The sequence below is a fragment of the Pistacia vera genome, unplaced genomic scaffold (assembly GCF_008641045.1).
Source record: "Pistacia vera cultivar Batoury unplaced genomic scaffold, PisVer_v2 Contig217, whole genome shotgun sequence".
In the NCBI taxonomy this organism is placed as follows: domain Eukaryota; kingdom Viridiplantae; phylum Streptophyta; class Magnoliopsida; order Sapindales; family Anacardiaceae; genus Pistacia; species Pistacia vera.
In genome coordinates this window covers 272,577-280,947 of record NW_022196021.1, presented here as the reverse complement: position 1 = coordinate 280,947, position 8,371 = coordinate 272,577, and the positions used below count along the sequence as shown (strand labels likewise).

At 35.2% G+C, this 8,371-nt stretch overlaps 1 non-coding gene across 1 annotated transcript; it reads left to right on the top strand.

Moving 5' to 3' along the window:
- The first annotated feature begins 3,952 nt into the window (after positions 1-3,952).
- LOC116130140 lies at positions 3,953-4,058 on the top strand. The gene has a single exon (XR_004128008.1). It is a non-coding gene; the product is annotated as a small nucleolar RNA R71 (small nucleolar RNA).
- The last annotated feature ends 4,313 nt before the right edge of the window (positions 4,059-8,371 follow it).

The following is an 8,371-nucleotide window of genomic DNA, read 5'->3' as shown; positions in this document are numbered from 1 at the left end:
CCTGATTGCAACACCTTTCTCGCTGTGCGATTCGCCCTAAAATGCCCTTTGGTTTCTCTATCATGGAAATGACTCAAAATACCTCCAATCTCTTATTCCGGCATATATTTTTGAATAACTTGATCGGCACATAGTTTGTACAACTAAGGGTCTTCCCACAAATAATATTTGACATCAGCCAAAAATTTCTTCCTTTGTTGGAATGTAAAATGCTTTGGAATCCAGCCTCCTGCAAGAAAATTTGCCAAAGCAACAAACCATGGAGATTTAGAAAAAGAAGAGTTAAGAGATAAAATTCGCTCATCAGGAAATTCTGCACTAATATCTCCCTTTTCAAGGATTGAATTATCTAGTCGAGACAAATGATCAGCAACTTTATTTTCTGTCCATTTTCGATCTTTAATCTCCAAATCAAACTGTTGAACTAGAAGGACCTAGCTGATAAGGCGTGGTTTGGCATCCTTCTTAGCAAAGAGATGTCGTGAAGCTACATGATCTGTGTAGACTATGGATTTTGTGCCTATGAGGCAGGATCTAAACTTCTTGAATGCGAAGACCACTGCTAGTAATTCTTTCTTGGTTGTTTTGTAGCTTAGTTGCAGACCATTTAAGGTATGACTAGCATAGGATATGACCTGAAACATTTTGTCTTTCCTTTGACTGAGAGTAGCACCGATGACATAGTCACTCGTGTCACACATAATTTCAAAAGGGTTGTTCCAATCTGGTGCAACCACTATTGGTGCTGTCACTAGCTTCTCTTTCAGCAAATTAAAGGCATGCAAACATTCAGAAACCAAGTTAAATTTTATATCCTTGGCAAGAAGATTAGATAGAGGTTTTGCAATTTTTGATAAATCTTTAATAAATCTTCTATAAAATCCCGCATGGCCAAGGAAACTTCTGATTGCTCGAACCATCATTGGGGGAGGTAATATTTCAATCATTTCCACTTTTGCTTTATCAACCTCAATCCCTCGCTCAGAGATCTTGTGTCCAAGCACGATAACTTCTCGTACCATAAAATGGCACTTCTCCCAATTAAGCACAAGATTTGTTTCCTCACAACTCTGTAAAACTAATGCAAGATTTTGCAAACAAGATTCAAAGGTTAGTCCATACAACATAAAATCATCCATGACAGAAATTTTTCAATCATGTCAGAGAGAATTGCCATCATGCAACGTTGAAAAGTAGTTGGCGCATTACATAAACCAAATGGCATACGTCGATAAGCGAACATGCCATAAGGACAAGTAAATGTTGTTTTCTCTTAGTCCTCTGGAGTAATAGGAATTTGATAATAACCAAAATAGCCATCAAGAAAACAGTAAAATTTATTACCCGTTACTCTCTCCAACATTTGATCAATAAATGGCAATGGGAAATGGTCTTTTCTAGTGGCAGAATTTAACCTTCTATAGTCTATACACACACACCATCCAGTTACCATCCTAGTGGGGATAAGTTCATTATTTTTATTCTTCACGATAGTTATTCCCCCTTTCTTAGGCACTACTTGCACATGACTAACCCAATTACTATCAGAGATAGGATAAATAATACTTGCATCGAGTAATTTTACCACTTCCTTTTGTACCACTTCTTGCATGGTAGGATTTAATCTCTTTTGTGGTTGTATTGTTGGCTTGAAATTCTCTCCCATGAGGATCTTATGCATGCAGATGGAAGGGCTTATTCCCTTGATATCAGCAATTGTCTATCCCATAGCCTTGTTATGCTTCCTCAAAATGTCTAGTAGTTTTTTTTTTTGGATAAGGTAAGTATGTATAAAAGACAAAAAAATATACAAATACGAGGGGCATACCCCAAGAGGATGGCTGATAACTATCAGTCAAGAACACGTGGGAAAACCCACAAAGTCATGAACAGCAAAAGAGAGCACGCAGGCTCCCCACAAAGCAAGAAGATGCCATAAAAAAAGCCACAAATCGGCATAAAGAGCACGCAGGCTCACCATAAACACAAATCCACAAACTGGCAAAAAAGAGCACGCAGGCTCACCACAAACACAAAGTCAGAAACCGACACAAAAGAGCATGCATGTCCCTTACAAATCTATCAAATCTATCAAAGATGCAGAAATAATCACAGGGTAAGCATCTTTATCTAGAAAAGCATATTTTTAATATGAAGGAAGAGGTTTAAGCTCAAGTTTAGGAGCCTCATTAGGAGTTTTAGGCAAATCCTCCTTTAGCTCCATATTATTATCAGTCAGAGATTTATTCTCTAACGCTTCAGCTTCTTCTCTCAAGCATGGGTCTTCATCTTCTGTTGTGCTTGACTCTATTAGACATCTCTCTAAAGAGTCTTTCTGCAAAACTTCTTCTCTGTGATCATCTACAATCTCACCAAAACTGTTAGAGTGAAAACAAGATTCAATATAAAATGCAATAGGATTTTTCATCACTTTATGGACATTAAACACTATTTCTTCATCATTTAGTCTTAGAATTAATTTTCCTTGTTGCACATCTATCAGAGCACGAGCTGTCACCAAAAATGGATGTCCCAAAATTAGAGGCACCTCTCGTCCTCCTCCATATCAAGAACTACAAAGTCCACCGGAAAGATAAATTTGTCAACCTTTAACAAAATGTCTTCAACAATGCCTTTAGGTCGTTTGATTGATCTATCAGCAAGCTAGAGCGACATGTTCGTCTCTTTCACTTTTCCAAGTCCTAGCTTCCTGAAAATTGATAAAGGCATTAAATTAATACTAGCACCTAAATCACACAATGATTTATCAAAGAATTAATCTCCTAATGCACAATGTATAGTAAAACTCCCTGGATCTCTCAGTTTAGGAGGTAATTTATTTTGTAGTATGGCACTGCATTCTTCAATGAGCATAATTGTCCCATGCTCCTTGATCTTCCTCTTGTTAGAAAGGATGTCTTTTAAGAACTTTATATAACTAGGCATCTGTGCTAAAGTTTCAGGAAATGGAATATTAATTTGCAATTTCTTAAAGACCTCTAAAAACTTTGAAAATTGTTGATCTAGTTTATCCTTTCTAATTCTGTCGTGATAAGGAAATTTAGATACATCTTTTTCAACAATAACAAAACCATAATTTGATGTACCTTTTCCTTTACCTTAGTCTCTGTCTCTTTTTCTGAATTCGCTTTCTTTTCTTCAATAGAGAACGGTAACTCCGCTTCACTTTCTGCCTTCTTTTGTGATTCTTCTTCACCAACCACCTTTCCATCCTTCAAGGTTATGGCCTTACATTGCTCCTTTGGGTTCTTTTATGTGTCACTCAGTAGATGCCCTTGCTGTCTACCCGAAATGATATTACCCAACTGGCCAATTTGAGCTTCTAAATTCTTTATGGAAGCCTCTTGATTCTGAATTCTTGTCTCTGTAGTACTTAAGAACTTCGCCATCATCTTCTCTAAATTTGATTTCTTCTCTTGAGATTGAAAACCTAGCGGTGGAGGTTTCACTTGATTGTTGTTACTCCAAGAGAAATTTGGGTGATTCCTCCACCTAGATTAATGTTTCACCATATGGATTATTATTAGGATTGCGAAAATTTGAAACATAGTTAGCTTGATCCAGTATAGAATTAACAGCAAACATGTTACCTGATTGACACTCATGGTTAGGGTGATCTTTGCCACAAAAATCACACATAGAAGCAACTATTGCAGGTTTTTGCATTTGAAGTCCATCAATATTCTTATTTAACACTTACATTTGTGTTGCCAAAGTCGTGATAGCATCTATGTTATGAACACTCGACGTTCTTCTCACATGTAACCTCTCTATTGGCCATTGATAAGAGTTTGAAGCCATTTTCTCTGGCAATTCATAAGCTTGTTCTAGTGTCTTCTTACCAAAAGTACCACCCGCAACAGCATTGATCATATTTCAAACTTCACTATTAAGACCATTATAGAACGTTTGGACTTGCAACCAAACTGGTAATTCATGGCGGGGACATCTCCGGAGCATGTCCTTGAACCTTTCCCATGCTTCATATAGTGACTCTGTATCCACCTGCACAAACATAGTAATATCATTACGCAATTGTGCAGTCTTTGCAGGAGGAAAATACCTACACAAGAATTTTTGTGTCATTTGCTCCAAGGTTATAATCGAGCCTGCTGGTAATAAAGTCAATCAACTCTTAGCTTTGTCTCTTAATGAAAATGCGAACAATCTTAGTCTTATAACTTCATCAAAAACTCCATTGTGCTTAAATGTATCACAAATCTCCAGGAAATTTGCAATATGTAAGTTGGGATCTTCATGCGCCAAACCACCAAACTACACTAATTGTTGAATCATCTAGATGATTGCTAGCTTTATCTCAAAGGTGTTGGCATTGATCACTGGTCGTCGAATGCTCGATGTTGCTCCATTTAGAGATGAGGTAGAGTACTCATTCAATGTACGAGTTGCTGGTGGTGTTCTATCATTTTGGTTATCGTGATCACCCATGATCTCCCTTTTGATTGCTTTCTTTCTTACGTGAAAAATACACTCTATCTCAGGATCAAATGCTAGTAAAATCTTTCCAGAAGCTCTGGTCATACACTAGCAGAAACACATATTGGTTTCCAAAAAAAGACAAACAAAATAAAAAATAAAAAAAATCTCAAAGTAACAAGTAATCTTAAAATAATCACAAACAATCTGATGATCCCCGACAACAGTGCCAAAAACTTGATGTGACTAAATCAACCTTAGCAAGTGCACTAGTCGTGTTCAACTAATAAAGTGATGAGGTTGAGTATCGTCCCACAGAGATCAAAGCAAATATTTGTAATTACCTAAAACTACATACACGTTATTTGAGAAAACTAAATCTTAGAGTGTAAAAGTAATGGATTAAAAATAACTAAATTAAACAAATAAATAATGTGATGAACTTTGCAATATTAATGAAGTTAGGGTACATATTTTCCCCTAATTATGCTTGAAAACTACTCTTAATACCCGTTTGTGCTATGAATTGGTAGGATTCTTCTAAGGCCAATTATCCTTATTCAGGCATAATATTCAACTTAATACAAATCCCTATTTCAGTTACTATGAAATTAAGAAGCGTAAATTCATCAATCCCTTACGACTAATTCAACCTATTTGGTTATGAATTAGATGGACCACAAATTAATGTTAGAATCTCTATTCAATTACTTCTAGTTTTAATATGTTGTGCAATGTTATTCTGATAGAACAATTATGAATATGAATTAAGCAATAAACCCTAACTTCTCTATTCGAAACATCATCAAGGTAATTTAATCAATCCAATATTCATAAAGCATTAAACCTAAACTCTTGCACAAATTCATAAACATAAATATGGTATTAAGAACAAAAATTGTTCAAAACATAATTAGGGTTTCATCCTTCCCTAACAAAAGAGATTTACTCCATCCTAAGAACAAAGGAATAAGTAGAGAAGAAAGAAAACATAATCAGACTTGAAAATAAATAAAAATCAAACTCTTAAATCTGATCTTTAGTCTTCAAGCACCAAGAACGCATTCTCCTCTCAAAAATATGCAAAATTTGTCCCTTGACAACTGATCTCAATTATACTTAAATACCCAAAGGAGTCCTAAGTGAAAAAGGAAAGAAAAACTGATAAAAACGCCCTAATAATTTCTGCCACAACCTTGGCCGTGGCCAAATTTAAGTCACCATAGCCTAGGCCGTGGTGCTTCTTGGTCCCTTTGTTCCATCACCATGGCATGGTGAACTACCAAGGCATGGTCGTGGCCTTCAAGAAATTTAGGTAATCTCAACTTCTTCAAGCTTTAAGTCCCAATTTCATTCCAATACTCTAATCTACTCAATCAAAGCCTAAAAAAACACAAAAGTTATCCAAATCAATAGGTAACCATTCATATCTCAAACTTAACAAAAACAAACATCAAAAAAAAGGAAACAAATGAGAAGTTAACTAAACTATCATCAAAACAACCCTAAAAACACTCAAATTATGCAACTTATCAACAGTATTGCAGTTTGGTTTACATATTGAGCAATTAGTGCTCACGCCGTTATTTTACTATTTTGCAAGTACTATATTGTCACGGCCCCGTCTGATCGGAGGCACAGCCAAAGGGCAAGCTCTGAATGACACTGTCACCTCCACTACCTGTGACTTCTACTTGGTATTATCCCCCACCTTAAGGGATTTCTTTCGCCTCCCCCACCACTTGAACCCAAGACCAAGGGGCTATAGTCAATTGGGAAGCATGGTGAGTACCATTGGGCTAGCTAAAATGTAATGACTCTCTTTCTAACCAGTATACTTGTAAAATAACAGTAAAACCTCATTAAATACATATAAGAAAAGTATATAAACGAGTTTAAAAGTATGGGCCCATATTTAATTTTCTTTATACACAAAACTTTGCATAATACAAATAAGTCTCAAAATGTTAGCTTGACAATTTTGCTCAACCCTTTCCGCTGCGTGATGATCCAAATGACCGCATTTCACCTATTACCTGCAAAAACATTGTAAACAACGAGGTGAGCACTAATTGCTCAGTAAGTAAACCCGCTATGTTACCCTTCTCTTTCCTTTGCTTAAATTCTAAATTTCTTTCCTTACTTCACATTTCTCCATTCTTCTCTATTCTTTCTCTACTCTAACTCTGTTTTTTCTCTCTGTTTTTTCTCTTTTCTTTCTCTATTCTAATTTCTCACTACTCAAATAATGGGCATGATATTATGCATAAATAAAATGCAAATGCACAATTGTATAAAAGGTGCATTTTCTTTTCTGTTTTTCTTTCTATTCTTTCTTATTCCTTCTCATTCTTTTCTTTTCTTTTCTTTCTTATTCTTTTCTCTTCTTTCTTATTCTTTTCTTTTCTTATTCTTATTCTTTTGCCAATCGGACTCGGTTGAGGCATGGATTTGGAACCTTGGCCATGTGAGTGTAATCGTCTTTCTTGGGCACATCCCTCATCCACATGCACTCTTACGGACTGTACCAATTCTTCTTTCTTCTTCTTAGGCCACTCACTAAAGGCGGCGTGCATGTGGGGAAAATTCTTCTTGTCAATCATGGTTCCCCATCGCTACAACCTTTTCTTCTTTTTATCTTTTTACACTTCTTTAACTAAAATTCAAATTTGGAACTTTTTAACATTCTCATTTCTTTCTATTTAATCTTTGATAATCTTTAGTGTTTTTATCATGCTCTTATGAATATGCATGCATGTCGATGGTTTCATGCTAATACTTTTCTTTAAATTTACATGTTTAAATGCCATTATGCTATATGGAATACAAACATGTCATTCTCTACCATCTACAAACTCATCTCAATATAACACATACTCATACTAAAAAAAAAACACATCTCTTTAACATTTCATCAAACAACTTAGGTGCATAAAGGAACCCTAATTTGGCTACATTTCTATCTCTTTTCTAAGCCACCAAAAAGTGGGAATTAAACCCTCCATATTCAACATCAAATCTGCTCAAAATATACACTCCAAATTTCCACTCCAATCCTTCCAAATTTCATCCAAACATTCATCAAACATCTAATACATCAACACAACTTCTCATGGATAATTTATAATCATCATTCTACACCAAATCCATCAACAATTCTACATATAACATATGTGTATACATGAAAGAAATTCTCTACACAACATAACTTAAATCATACTTGGGGTAGGATTTACTTACCTTATACAAGAGCAATCCAACACTTTAAAAACTTTCTTTGATCCAACTCCCTTTCTCTTAAATCCTATGAACATAAATGATCAAAATTCAACACTTTAAAAATTAAAACTCACTTCTTAGTGCAAGGATCTTACCTAAAGATGCTTAGGATTGAAAATCCACCCAAAAGTACCCAAAATCTATGAATTTTCTTTGAAGAAAAATTGAAGAGCTTGAGAGGATATGGAGGTGAAAATAGCGTGCATATGATTGAAGAGTGGCTAGGGTTTCACTCTTCAATTTGATATAACATAAAAATAGATATTAGTTTCCCATTTTGCCCTTGCACTTTCTTTAAAATTTCATCTATGTCCCTTAGTCAATTACCATAATACCCTCATATTTATTACATTCTCCATGAAATTCTATCTCTTTTCACTCCCCACAATTTCAACTAATTTTGAGTGAATAGACCATTTTACCCTTAATGCAAGATTAAGGCATTTTCTTCATATTCTCTTAAAATAATTTTAATAAAATTTAACTAAGGGCTATACAACATAATTTAAATCATGTACCTACATGTTGGGTGTTACATAGATGATTTACGACTGAGTGGAATGTCAAGAAGCGGAGGAGTTTGGCAGCACTGTTCAAGATTACCTTGTGCTTACTAAAGTATATAAGTATTTTG